The sequence below is a fragment of the Rhinoraja longicauda genome, chromosome 39, assembly GCF_053455715.1.
Source record: "Rhinoraja longicauda isolate Sanriku21f chromosome 39, sRhiLon1.1, whole genome shotgun sequence".
NCBI lineage: Eukaryota > Metazoa > Chordata > Chondrichthyes > Rajiformes > Arhynchobatidae > Rhinoraja > Rhinoraja longicauda.
The window spans coordinates 17,371,162-17,385,501 of record NC_135991.1 but is presented as its reverse complement, the minus strand read 5'-3'; the positions used below and the strand labels follow the sequence as shown (position 1 = coordinate 17,385,501).

Here is a 14,340-nt window from a genome sequence, read left to right as displayed (position 1 = left end):
TTTCAAGAGAGAGCTGGATAGAGCTCTTAAGGATAGCGGAGTGAGGGGGTATGGGGAGAAGGCAGGAACGGGGTACTGATTGATAGTGATCAGCCATGATCGCATTGAATGGCGGTGCTGGCTCGAAGGGCTGAATGGCCTACTCCTGCACCTATTGTCTATTGTCTCTCTCTCTCTCTCTCTCTCTTTCTCTCTCTCCCTCTCCCCTTCTCTCTCTCCCCGTTTCTCTCTCTCTCTCTCCCCCCGTTTCTCTCTCTCTCTCTTTCTCTCCCTCTCTCCCTCCCTCTCTCTCCCTCTCCCCTTCTCTCTCTCTCCCCTTCTCTCTCTCTCTCTCTTTCTCTCCCTCTCCCCTTCTCTCTCTCCCCTTCTCTCTCTCCCTCCCTCCCTCTCCCTCCCTCTCTCTCCCTCTACCTCCGTCCATCCCTCTCTCTCCCTCTCCCCTTCTCTCTCTCTCTCCCCATATCTCTCCCTCTTTCTCTCACTCCCTCTCTCTCTCTCTCTCCCCCTCTCTCCCCCTCTCTCTCCCCCTTTCTCTCTCTCCCCGTTTCTCTTTCTCTCTCTCTCCCCCTATCTCTCCCTCTTTCACTCCCTCTCTCTCTCTCCCCCTCTCTCCCCCTCTCTCCCTCCCCCCTTTCTCTCTCTCCCCATTTCTCTCTCTCCCTCTCTCTCCCTCTCTCTCCCTCTCTCTCCCTCCCTCTCTCTCCCTCTCTCTCTTTCTCTCCCTCTCTCTCTTTCTCTCCCTCTCTCCCTCTCTCTCCCTCTACTCTTTCCCTTCCAAGGCCCCCCCTCCTCTCCCCGTCTCGAATAACTCACGTTTTTGAGGCAACGAAGTCTCTTTGAGTTTTTCAGCTCTGGATTTGCCCTGAAAGTACATAGAATACTTTAGATACAGCACGGAAACAGGCCCTTCGGCCCACCGAGTCCGTGCCGACCAGCGATTGCCTGTTCACACACTAGTTTATAGACAATAGGTGCAGGAAGAGGCCATTCGGCCCTTCGAGCCTGTACGCACTGCCATTCAATGTGATCATGGCTGACCATTCTCAATCAGTACCGCGTTCCTGCCTTCTCCCCACACCCCCTGACTCCGCTATCCTTAAGAGCTCTATCCAGCTCTCTCTTGAATGCATTCAGAGAATTGGCCTCCACTGCCTTCTGAGGCAGAGAATTAATCCCACAGATTCACAACTCTCTGACTGAAAAAGTTTCCGTTCTAAATGGCCGACCCCTTATTCTTAAACTGTGTGTGGCCCCTGGTTCTGGACTCCCCCCACATTGGGAACATGTTTCCTGCCTCTAACGTGTCCAACCCCTTAATAATCTTATATGTTATGGCCCCCAACACCGAGCACTCCACTCACCACTGCCTGCCATTCTGAAAAGGACACATTTATTCCTACTCTTTGCTTCCTGTCTGCCAACCGATTCTCTATCCATGTCAACACCCTACCCTAATACCATGTGCTCTAATTTTGGTCACCAATCTCCCGTATGGGACCTTCAGAGGGAGTGTTGTAGAGCAGAGGGATCTAGGAGCGCAGGTACACAGTCCCCAGGTAGACAGGGAGTGTTGTAGAGCAGAGAGGGATCTAGGAGCGCAGGTACACAGTTCCCTGAAAGTGGTGTCACAGGTAGACAGGGAGTGTTGTGGAGCAGAGGGATTCTTGCTATTGAGGGCGTGCAGCGTAGGTTTACCAGGTTAATTCCCGGAATGGCGGGACTGTCGTATGTTGAAAGACTGGAGCGACTAGGCTTGTATACACTGGAATTTAGAAGGATGAGAGGAGATCTTATCGAAACGTATAAGATTATTAAGCGGTTGGACACGTTAGAGGCAGGAAACATATTCCCAATGTTGGGGGAGTCAGAACAAGGGGCCACACAGTTTAAGAATAAGGGGTCGGCCATTCAGAACGGAAACTTTTTCAGTCAGAGAGTTGTGAATCTGTGGGATTAATTCTCTGCCTCAGAAGGCAGTGGAGGCCAATTCTCTGAATGCATTCAAGAGAGAGCTGGATAGAGCTCTTAAGGATAGAGGAGTCAGGGGTATGGGGAGAAGGCAGGAACGGGGTATTGATTGAGAATGATCGGCCATGATCACATTGAATGGCGGTGCGTACAGGCTCGAAGGGCCGAATGGCCTCCTCCTGCACCTGTTGTCTATTGTCTATTATCTAGGAGTGCTGATACACAGTTCCCTGAAAGTGGTGTCACAGGTAGACAGGGAGCGTCGTAGAGCAGAGAGGGATCTAGGAGCTCAGGTACACAGTTCCCAGGTAGACAGGGAGTGTCGTAGAGCAGAGAGGGATCTAGGAGCGCAGGTACACAGTTCCCAGGTAGACAGGGATTGTTGTAGAGCAGAGGTATCTAGGAGCGCAGGTAAACAGTTCCCAGGTAGACAGGGAGTGTCGTCGAGCAGAGAGGGATCTAGGAGCGCAGGTACACAGTTCCCAGGTAGACAGGGAGTGTTGTAGAGCAGAGGTATCTAGGAGCGCAGGTAAACAGTTCCCAGGTAGACAGGGAGTGTCGTAGAGCAGAGAGGGATCTAGGAGCGCAGGTACACAGTTCCCTGAAAGTCGTGTCACAGGTAGACAGGGAGTGTTGTAGAGCAGAGGGGGATCTAGGAGCGCAGGTACACAGTTCCCAGGTAGACAGGGAGTGTCGTAGAGCAGAGAGGGATCTAGGAGCGCAGGTACACAGTTCCCTGAAAGTCGTGTCACAGGTAGACAGGGAGTGTTGTAGAGCAGAGGGAACTCGGAGCGCAGGTACACAGTTCCCAGGTAGACAAGGAGTGTTGTAGAGCAGAGGGATCTCGGAGCGCAGGTACACTGTTCCCAGGTAGACAGGGAGTGTTGTAGAGCAGAGAGGGATCTAGGAGCGCAGGTACACAGTTCCCAGGTAGACAGGGAGCGTTGTAGAGCAGAGGGATCTAGGAGCGCAGGTGCACAGTTCCCAGGTAGACAGGGAGCGTTGTAGAGCAGAGGTATCTAGGAGCGCAGGTACACAGTTCCCAGGTAGACAGGGAGTGTCGTAGAGCAGAGGGATCTAGGAGCGCAGGTACACAGTCCCCTGAACGTGGAGTCACAGGTAGACAAGGAGTGTCTCTCTCTCCCCTTCACCTACCTCTCCTCCTCGCTTCCCTCCCCTCTGTGTTTTTCGTCTGGTCCCTTGAGGCATTTTTCCGATCTCCTTCGTTTGTTGACCGATCTCCGAGTCTTCACACGATCTTGTTCCTGCAAAAGACGGCAACCGTTCACATTAGTACCCTCCGGTTCGTGCCCTGAAACCCTCCCCTCTCGCCAGTTTAACCTACGACGAGCGTTTTGTTTCGGCACTGGGCCTGTACGCGCTGGAGTTTAGAAGAACATAGAAACATAGAAAATAGGTGCAGGAGTAGGCCATTCGGCCCTTCGAGCCTGTACGCACCGCCATTCAATATGATCATGGCTGATCATCCAACTCAGTATCCCGTACCTGCCTTCTCTCCATACCCCCTGATCCCTTTAGCCACAAGGGCCACATCTAACTCCCTCTTAAATATAGCCAACGAACTGGCCTCAACTACCTTCTGTGGCAGTGAATTCCACAGATTCACCACTCTCTGTGTGAAGAAAAACTCGGTCCTAAAAGACTTCCCCCCTTTATCCTTAAACTGTGTGACCCCTTGTTCTGGACTTCCCCAACATCGGGAACAATCTTCCCGCATCTAGCCTGTCCGACCCCTTGAGAATTTTGTACGTTTCTATAAGATCCCCCCTCGATCTTCTAAATTCCAGCGAGTACAAGCCGAGTCTATCCAGTCTTTCTTCGTATGAAAGTCCTGCCATCCCAGGGATCAATCTGGTGAACCTTCTCTGTACTCCCTCTATGGCAAGAATGTCTTTCCTCAGATTAGGAGACCAAAGCTGTACGCAATACCCCAGGTGTGGTCTCACCAGGGCCCTGTACAACTGCAGAAGGGCCTCCCTGCTCCTATACTCAAACTAGGAGACCAAAACTGTACACAATAGTCCAGATGTGGTCTCACCAGGAAGGCGGTACCGACATACGATGAAAGAAAGTGTCGACTGGGCTTATATTCACTGGAATTTAGAAGGATGAGAGGGGATCTTATAGAGATCTGGGTGTCCTTGTACACCAATCACTGAAAGTTGGCATGCAGGTACAGCAGGCAGTGAAGAAAGCTAATGGCATGTTGGCCTTCATGACGAGAGGATTTCAGTACAGGAGTAAAGAGGTTCTTCTGCAGTTGTACAGGGCCCTGGTAAGACCACACCTGGAGTACTGTGTACAGTTTTGGTCTCCTAATTTGAGGAAGGACATCCTTGCTATTGAGGCAGTGCAGCGTAGGTTCACCAGGTTAATCCCCGGGATGGCGGGACTGTCGTATGAGGAAAGATTGGAAAGACTGGGCTTATATTCACTGGAGTTTAGAAGGATGAGAGGGGATCTTATAGAGACGTGTAAAATTATAAAAAGGACTGGACAAGCTAGATGCATTGTAAAATGGTCCCAATGTTGGGGGAATCCAGAACCAGGGGCCACACAGTCTAAGAATAAAGGGGAGGCCAGGATGAGAGGGGATCTTATAGAGACCTGGGTGTCCTTGTACACCAATCACTGAAAGTTGGCGTGTAGGTACAGCAGGCCGTGAAGAAAGCTAATGGCATGTTGGCCTTCATAACGAGAGGATTTCAGTTCAGGAGTAAAGAGGTTCTAGTGCAGTTGTACAGGGCCCTGGTAAGACCACATCTGGAGTACTGTGTGCAGTTTTGGTCATCTAAGAATAAAGGGGGGGCCATTTAAAACTGAGGTGAGGAGAAACTTTTTCACCCAGAGTTGTGAATCTGTGGAATTCTCTGCCACAGTGGAGGCCGATTCACTGGGTTAGATTTAGCTCTTCGAGCTAACGGAATCAAGGGATACGGGGAGAAAGCAGGAACGGGGTACTGATTGTGGATCAATAATCAACCCCTTAATAATCTTATACGTTTCGATAAGATCCCCTCTCATCCTTCTAAATTCCAGTGTATACAAGCCTAGTCGCTCCAGTCTTTCAACATACGACAGTCCCGCCATTCCGGGAATTAACCTAGTAAACCTACGCTGCACGCCCTCGATAGCAAGAATATCCTTCCTCAAATTTGGAGACCAAAACTGCACACAGTACTCCAGGTGTGGTCTCACTAGGGCCCTGTACAACTGCAGAAGGACCTCTTTGCTCCGATACTCAACTCCTCTTGTTATGAAGGCCAACATGCCAAGGCCAAGATCCCCCCCTCAATCTTCTAAATCACAGCGAGCACAAGCCGAGTCTATCCAGTCTTTCTTCGTATGAAAGTCCCGCCATCCCAGGGATCAATCTGGTGAACCTTCTCTGTACTCCCTCTAAGGCAAGAATGTCTTTCAATAGACAATAGACAATAGGTGCAGGAGTAGGCCATTCAGCCCTTCGAGCCAGCACCGCCATTCAATGCGATCATGGCTGATCACTCTCAATCAGTACCCCGTTCCTGCCTTCTCCCCCATACCCCCTCACTCCGCTATCCTTAAGAGCTCTATCCAGCTCTCTCTTGAAAGCATCCAACGAACTGGCCTCCACTGCCTTCTGAGGCAGAGAATTCCACACCTTCACCACTCTCTGACTGAAAAAGTTCTTCCTCATCTCCGTTCTAAATGGCCGACCCCTTATTCTTAAACTGTGGCCCCTTGTTCTGGACTCCCCCAACATTGGGAACATGTTTCCTGCCTCTAATGTGTCCAATCCCCTAATTATCTTATATGTTTCAATAAGATCCCCCCTCATCCTTCTAAATTCCAGTGTATACAAGCCCAATCGCTCCAGCCTTTCAACATACAACAGTCCCGCCATTCCGGGAATTAACCTAGTGAACCTACTTCAGATTAGGTGACCAAAACTGTACGCAATGCACCTATTTTCTACGTTTCTGTGTTTCTGTGTGAGTTAGATTTCGCTGGCTGGTCAGCGCGCAACAACGTAAGCGTTTCACCGCGCACACGCCAATAGTCTAAACTAAATCAATCTTGTAAAGCTCACCTGTCTTAACACTTGGCTGCAGTGACTTCAAAGCGGTTTTTCTGAAATTGTAATATTTGTTTGGCAGGGATTGGGGGGGGGTAAAATTCTGAGTCTCAAGGCAATTGTCCGCGAGGCCAGGCCACGCTATCGCGACGAGGGTCCCTGGGCGCGGTTTGCGCGGCGTTGGGCGCTGGGGCGGACGAGGCGGCGCTGTCCGGGGGCCACTCCACGCCCTCCCTCCTGGGGTCCCGCGAGGCGCCGGGGCCCGGCGCGGCGGGCGGGGGTCGGTCAGTGGCCGCGTCCTGAGGCCCCGGGCCCTCGCGGGGCCAGATCGCGCTCTCCCGCCGCGGCTCACGGGAGGCGGCCCCGGCGAGGTCCGTCTCCCTCTCTTGGGGGGCGGAAGGCGGAGAGACCTCGCGGGGCCAGGCCAGGCTCTCCCGGCGCGTGTCCAGGGGAACGGCGGCGCTAGGGCGCGTCGAGGAGGGGTCAATATCCCTCGCCTGGGGGCCCGAGGGGGGAGCTTGCTCCCGGCATGTGTCCCGGGCCGCGCCCTCCTGGCGCAGGTCGCGGGGCGGAGCAGCGACCGCGCGCGGCGGCGAGAGGTCGTGCTCCCTCAGCGGGCGGGGGGCGCCGCCGGGGGGCAGCGAAACCTCCCGGGGCCAGAGCGCGCTCTCCCGACGCGGCTCCCGGGGAATGCCCGCGCTAGGGCGCGGCGGGGAGAGGCCGTGCTCCCTCTCCTGGGGGCCCGAGGGGGGAGAGAGCTCACGGGGCCAGAGCGCGCTCTCACGCCTGGGCTCCCGGGGAATGCCCGTGCTAGGGCGCGGCGGGGATAGGACGTGCTCCCTCTCCTGAGGGCCCGAGGGGGGAGGGAGCTCACGGGGCCGGAGCCTGGGCTCCCGGGGAATGCCCGCACTAGGGCGTGGCGGGGAGAGGCCGTGCTCCCTCTCCTGTGGACCCGAGGGGGGAGGGAGCTCAAGGGGCCAAAGTGCGCTCTCCCGGCGCGACTCGCGGGATTTGCCCGTGCTTGGGCGCGGCGGGGAGAGGCCGCGCTCCCTCTCCTGGGGGCCCGAGGGGGGCGGGACGTCCTGGGACCACGCCGTGCTCTCCCGCCGCTCGGTCCGGGCGCACGGCGGCTCCGAGACGGCGGCGGCCGAGGCGGGAGGCTCCCGGGGCCACAGAACGGCGCCCCGGCGGGGACCGCGGCCGGGATCGGGATAGAGGATCGCGGAGGGGCCCAGTGCCAACTCACGGGGCCACAGGACGCTCTCCCGCCTCAGTTCCCGGCCCGCGAGCGGCGGGGAGTGGTCGGGCGCTGGGAGGGCGTAGGCCGTGGGGTAGAGCATCCCCGGGGGCCACGCCACGCTCTCCCTGCGGGCGTCGCGGGCCCCGACCCACGCCGGGCACGGGTAGAGGAGCTCGGGTGGCCACGGGGGCGGCCGGTCCCACGGTTCGGGGCCCAGCGCGTCGCCGTTCACGTTGCTGTTGCTGTTGTTGATGTTGCCCGAGCCTTCGCCCCCGCCGCCCGCTCGCCGGCAGGCCAAGAGCGCGTCGTGGCGCGGCAGGAGGTCACGCCCGGTGTAGGGGTACGGGATGGCGGGCGCCGCCAACAGCCGAGGCCACTCGTTGGCACGCGCCGCCATTTCGGGCACCCGTGGCAAGAAGAGGCACTCCCGTTGGCGCTCGCGTTCGACCAAAATATCACCGTGCAAGCGCGGGCATCGGGGGACCCTTGGCGGGGCAGGCCGGACGACCCGGCGCCGCCTGACGATAGAAGGGGCCGGCGCCGATGGCTGGCCGCGACTCCGGGCCGCGTGGCGCCGACGGGCGGCCTGTACGGGCGAAGAAACGGGCGGCCCGGCGGCACACGCCGCGCAATGTCCGGCGCGCGGGCGCAGGAAGTGTCCACAGGTGGCCGCGGCCGCCCGTGCTGGCGGTCGGTGGTGAGGACATTTCCCGCACGTCCGGCATCTTCCTGCTGGCGCCGTCCGCGGCAGCAAACCGCTCCGGGTTTTCTGCTTGCAGTCCGCCGCTCGCCTCGTCTTGAACCTGGGCGAGCTCCTCCTCCGACTGGGAGCCGTCTTCTGTTGGCCGGCGGCCACGTTCTTCTTCCTGCCCCGCTTGGCGGCCATTTTCTTCTTCTTGCAGACGGCCATTTTCTTTTTCCGGCGCCGGGCAGGCTTTTTGCATGGCGCTCTCGGGGTCTTCTTCCGCGCGGGCGATCTCTTCCGCCGCTGCCGACTCCGGGAGGGCCGGGGCTTTGCCCGCGCATTACCCGTCTGCCGTCGCCGCTGTGGGCGCACGCCTGTACGCGCGCCGCATGCCTGCGCCCTCCGTTTCGAGGGCGCCAGTCTGACCTACGGGCTGGCCACCCCTTCTGTCATCCCTTTTCCTTCCCTCCCTCTCTCTCGTTCGCTCTCTCTCAAAGCCCGCCGCTTCCAAGATGGCGGTGGATGGCGGCGACCATCTTCCCGCTGTTTCTCGAAGAGCGTAACTTTCCCAAATCTCAATCTTCCTCCTCTCTCCTCGGTTCTCGTGACCAATCTTCCCTCCGCTCCCGTCTCCTTCCTCCTGCCCTCAGTTTTCCAGCCAAAATTCCTCGTAGTCTTCTCAGTTTCCGGAAGAAAATTCTTGCTCCTGCCCTTGGCCCTTGGGACAAAATTCTTCGCGCTCTCTTCAGTCTTCGAGGAAATTCGCCTGAGTTTTTGAGACCAAAGTCCACGCCGTCCCCTCGAGTTTTCCAGGGAAGTTTCTTCGTCCTCTCCTTGGCTTTTGAGTCTATAATTCTTCGTCCTCTCCTGGGTTTTCCAGTTAAAATTCTTCCTTGCTTTTTGGGACAAAACTCTTCCTCATCTCCTCCGTTTTCGAGACCAAAGTCCTCGTCGACCCCTCGGGTTTTCGAGGGAAATTGCTTCCTCCGGGCCTCAGTTTTCCAGACAAAACTCCTTGTTGTCTCCTCGGGATTTCCAGTTGAAACGTTTCCTCGGTCTTTGAGACAAAACTCTCCTCAATTTTTAAGGAAATTCTCCTCCGTTTTTGAGACCAATGTCCTCGTGTTTTTGAGGGAAATTTCTTCCTCCTCTCCTCGGTTTTCCAGTTAAAACTCTTCCTTCTTTCCTCAGTTTTCGAGGGAATTCTCCTCCGTTTTCGAGGGAATTTTCGTTGCTTTCTCCTCGGTTTACGAGACAAAACTCTTCCTTAGATTTTGAGACCAAAGTTGTTGCCGCCACGAGTTTCCGAGGGAAATTTCCTTTCCTCGAAATGTTGTCGTCCTCTCCTTGGTTTTCGAGGAAATTCTCCGTCGTTTTCGGGGACTAATTTCTTGTCGTTGCCTCGAACACTCGAAGGAAATTTCCTCCTCGTCCCCTCGTGTTTTCGAGGGAAATACTCCTCAGTTTTCCCGACCAAAGTCCCTTTCGTCCCCTCGAACTCACGAGGGAAATTCCTTCGTCCTCTCCTCAGTTTTCCAGTCTACAATTCTTTGTCCTCTCCTGGGTTTTCCAGTTAAAAGTCTTCGTCCTCTCCTCGGTTTTCAGGGAAATTCTCCTCCGTTTTCGTGACCAAAGTCCCTCGAGCTCTCGAGTTAAATAATTCTTCGTCCTCTCCTCTGGTTTTCCAGTTAAAACACTTCCTCGGTCGGTCTTCAAGACAAAACTCTTTATCGTCTCCTCGAGTTTTCGAGGGAAATCCTCTGCAATTTCCGTGACCGAAGTCACTCGTTGTCCCCTCGAGCTCTCGAGGGAAATTTCCTTGTCGTCTCCTCGAGTTTTCGGGGGAAATTACTTCGTCCTCTCCTCAGTTTTCCAGTCTACAATTCTTCGTCCTCTCCTGGGTTTTCCAGTTAAAACTCTTCGTCCTCTCCTCGGGTTTTCGAGGAAATTCTCCTCAGTTTTCGCGCACAAAGTCCCCCCTCGTTCACCTCGAACTCTCGAGGGAAATTTCCTTGTCGTTCCCCTTGGGTTTTCGAGGGAAATCCTCCTCGGTTTTCGCGACCAAAGTCCCTTGAGCACTCGAGGGAAGTTCCTTCGTCCTCTCCTCAGTTTTCCACTCTACAATTCTCCGTCCTCTCTCTACTGGGGTTTCCAATGCGAGGGAAATTCTCCTCAGTTCTCGCGACCAAAGTCCACCTTCGTTCGCTCGAGCTCTGGAGGGAAATTTCCTCGTCGTGCCCTCGAACTCTCGAGGAAAATTTCCTCCTCGTCCCCTCGAGCTCTCGAGGGAAATCCTCCTCGGTTTTAGCGACCAAAGTCCCACGGGTTTTTCCAGGTAGATTCCTTCGCCCTCTCCTCAGTTTTCCAGCTACAACTCTTCGTCGTCCCCTCGGTGTTTTAGAGGGAAATTCTCCTCGGTTTTCGCGACCAACGTCCCCTCGAGGGAAATTCCCTCGGGTTTTCGAGGGGAAAACTCCTCAGTTTTTGCGACCGATGTCCCTCATGTTCCCCTCGAGCTCTCGAGGGGAATTCCCGCGTCGTGCCCTCGACCTCTCCCGCCAAATATTTCCTCCGTCCTTTCCCCTCAGTTGAAAAAACTCCCTCGGTCCACGACGGTCTTCGCACTTTCCCAGGTGTTGGCCTTTCGCCGGCCGGCCCGACTCCCACGAAAACCTCCTCGCTCCCCGGAAAGGGGGGAGCAGCAGAGGGGGTGGGAGATGCTCCCACGTGAACGGGCGCCGCTCAAATGGCCGTTTGAACCGTCGACGGCCGTTTAAACCGTTGGGCACCGTTGCGACGGCCGTTGGGACCGTTGGAACGGCCGTTGGTCCAATCAGCGAGTTGTTGCTAAGGGACGCAAGGCCAATGGCAGCGCGGGGAACGCAGCGGGACGTAATATAAACAGCGACTCTGAGCCAATGGCAGCGCGGGATGTAAATGAACCAGTCCCCGGGGCCCAATCAGCGAGAGCTCCGACGCTGTTGCTGAGGGGCGGGGAGCCAATGAGCGCGCGGGGAACGCGGCGGGACGCAAATAAACAGCGACTCTGAGCCAATGGTAGCGTGGGATGTAAATGTACCCGCCCCGGGGCCCAATCAGCGAGTGCTCCGACGATGTTGCTAAGGGGCGGGTAGCCAATGGAAGCGCGGGAAACGCGGCGGGATGCAAAATAAACAGCGACTCTGAGCCAATGGTAGCGTGGGATGTAAATGAACCAGTCACCTGGGCCCAATCAGCGAGAGCTCCGACGCTGTTGCTGAGGGGCGGAGAGCCAATGGACGCAGTGGGATGCAAATAAACTAAGGCAATGCCAGCGCGGATGTAAATGAACCCGCCCCTGGACCCAATCAGCGAGAGCTCCGACGCTGTTGCTAAGGGGCGGGGAGCCAATGGACGTGCGGGGAACGCAGTGGGATGCAAATAAACTAAGGCAATGCCAGCGCGGATGTAAATACGGCCGTCCACCGGCCAACCAGAGAGAGCTCCGGCGCTGTTGCTGAGGGGCAAGTAGGCCAATGGCAGCGTGGGATTTAAATGAACCTTCCCCCGGGCCCAATCAGCGAGAGCTCCGGCGCTGTTGATAAGGGGCTGAGAGCCAATGGACGCGCGGGGAACGCAGCGGGAACCAAATAAACAGCGACTCTGAGCCAATGGCAGCGTGGGATGTAAATGAACCCGCCCCGGGGCCCAATCAGCGAGTGCTCCGACGCTGTTGCTGAGGGGCGGAGAGCCAATGGACGAGCGGGGAACGCAGCGGGATGGAAATACACGGAGGCAATGCCAGCGCGGATGTAAATGAGGCCGTCCACCGGCCAACCAGAGAAAGCTCCGGCGCTGTTGCTAAGCGGCGGTAGGCCAATGGCAGCGTGGGATGTACATGAACCCGCCCCCAGGACAGCGAGAGCTCCGGCGCTGTTGCCGATGGGCGGAGAGCCAATGGACGCGCGGGGAACGCAGTGGGAACCAAATAAAACAGCGACTCTGAGCCAATGGCAGCGTGGGATGTAAATAAACCCGCCCCGGGGTCCAATCAGCGAGAGCTCCGACGCTGCTGCCGAGGGATGAAGAGCCAATGGAAGCACGGGGAACGCAGCAAAATGCAAATAAACGACTCTGAGCCAATGGCAGCGTGCGATGTAAATAAACCCGCCCCGGGGCCCAATCAGCGAGAGCTCCGACGATGTTGCTGAGGGGCGGAGAGCCAATGGGAGCAAGGGAATGCAAATAAACGGCGACTCTGAGCCAATGGCAGCGTGGGATGTAAATGAAACGGCCCCGGGGCCCAATCAGCGAGAGCTCCGACGCTGTTGCTGAGGGGCGGAGAGCCAATGGACGCGCGGGGAACGCAGCCAGATGCAAATAAACTGAGGCAATGCCATTGCGGATGTCAATGAGGCCGTCCACCGGCCAACCAGAGAGAGCTCCCGCGCTGTTGCTAAGGGGCGGTAGGCCAATGGCAGCGTGGGATTTAAATGATTCTGCCCCCACGGCCAATCAGCGAGAGCGCCGGCGCTGTTGCTGAGGGGCGGGTAGCCAATGGAAGCAGCGGGATGCAAATAAATGCCCCCGCCACCCTTCCGCCCTCTCCCTTTCCCTCTTCCCCCCCCCCCCCCCACCACCTGTTTACTCACCGCTGTTGCTAAGGAGGAGGGGGGGTAGGTTTTTCTCTCGGGAGGGGGGGGGGGGGGGGCAAAGCGCGCGAAGGTTTGAACCAAAAAGCGCGCGCTCCTTCCAACCGTCGCCCCTCCGGCCGTCTCGTGACGTCACAGGGGGGAGGGAGCTCTGCGATTGGCCGCGGCCCACGTGACCCGGCCCCGCGGCCAATCAGAAGGGCCGGTGGGCGGCCGCTCGTCCCCTTCTGGCTCCTGCTAGCCCATTCCCCCTCAGATGGCCCATTCGCCTTGTAAGGAGGCGGAGAGGCCATTCGGACCCTCCTTCCCCTGCTAGCCCAATCCCAAGATGACCCTGATCAACGTTTGAGGAGGTGGAGAGGACATTCCTCCCCTTCTAGCCCCTGCTCGCCCATTCCCCAGATGGTCCAAGCAACATTTGAGGAGATGGAGAGGCCATTCCTTCCCATCTAGCCCCCTTACTAGCCCCCTGCTAGCTCATTCCCCAGATGGTTCAAGGGAAGTTTGAGGTTGAGAGGCCATTCCCCCCCTACTAGCCCAATCCAAAGATGGTCCCATCGACGTTTGAGAAGATTGAGAGGACATTCACCCCCTTCTAGCATCTGCTAGCCCATTCCGAAGATGGTCCCATCAACGTTTGAGATGGAGAGGCCATTCCTCCCCTTCTAGCCCCTGCTCGCCCATTCCCCAGATGGTCCAAGCAACATTTGAGGAGATGGAGAGGCCATTCCTCCCCATCTAGCCCCCTTACTAGCCCATTCCCAAGATGACCCAAGCAACATTTGAGGAGATGGGGAGGCCATTCCTCCCCTTCTAGCATCTGCTAGCCCATTCCCAAGATGGTCCCATCAACTTTTGAGAAGATTGAGAGGCCATTCCTCCTAGAGGTCTCCTAGATTGAGAGGCCATTCCTCCTAGCCCCTTCTAGCCCATTCCCAAGACGATCCAAGCAACATTTGAGAGGCCATTCCTCTCCTTCTTGCCACTGCTACCCCAATTTGAAGAGGATTCTAGGATATTCTTCCACCCTAGCCCATTCCCAAGATGGTCCCGTCAACGTTTGAGAAGATTGAGAGGCCATTCGCCTCCTTCTAGCTACTGTTAGCCCAATTTCAAGATCCTAGGACATTCCTCCATCCTAGCCCAATCCCAAGATGGTCCCGTTAACGTTTGATAGAGAGGCCCTTCTAGCCCCTGCTCGCCCAATCCCAAGATGGTCATCAATGTTTGAGAAGATTGTGAAGGACATTCAATATACAATAGACAATAGGTGCAGGAGGAGGCCATTCGGCCCTTCGAGCCTGTACGCACCGCCATTCAATGTGATCACGGCTGATCATTCTCAATCAGTACCCCGTTCCTGCCTTCTCCCCATACCCCCTGACTCCTCTATCCTTAAGAGCTCTATCTAGCTCTCTCTTGAATGCATTCAGAGAATTGGCCTCCACTGCCCTCTGAGGCAGAGAATTAATTCCACAGATTCACAACTCTCTGACTGAAAAGGTTTTTCCTCATCTCAGTTCTAAATGGCCGACCCCTTATTCTTAACTGTGTGGCCCCTTGTTCTGGACTCCCCCAACATTGGGAACATGTTTCCTGCCTCTAACGTGTCCAACCCCTTGATAATCTTATACGTTTCGATAAGATCCCCTCTCGTCCTTCTAAATTCCTTCTAAATTCCTAGTCGCTCCAGTCTTTCAACATACGACAGTCCCGCCATTCCGGGAATTAACCTAGTGAA

The 14,340-nt window shown here is 56.2% G+C and overlaps 1 long non-coding RNA gene across 1 annotated transcript; it reads right to left on the bottom strand.

Moving 5' to 3' along the window:
* Positions 1-794: 794 nt before the first annotated feature.
* Positions 795-12,725, bottom strand: LOC144611137 (uncharacterized). The gene is made up of 3 exons (XR_013549487.1): positions 12,600-12,725; positions 3,124-3,233; positions 795-862 (listed from the first exon to the last, which is right to left on the bottom strand). It is a non-coding gene; the product is annotated as an uncharacterized LOC144611137 (long non-coding RNA).
* Positions 12,726-14,340: the final 1,615 nt, after the last annotated feature.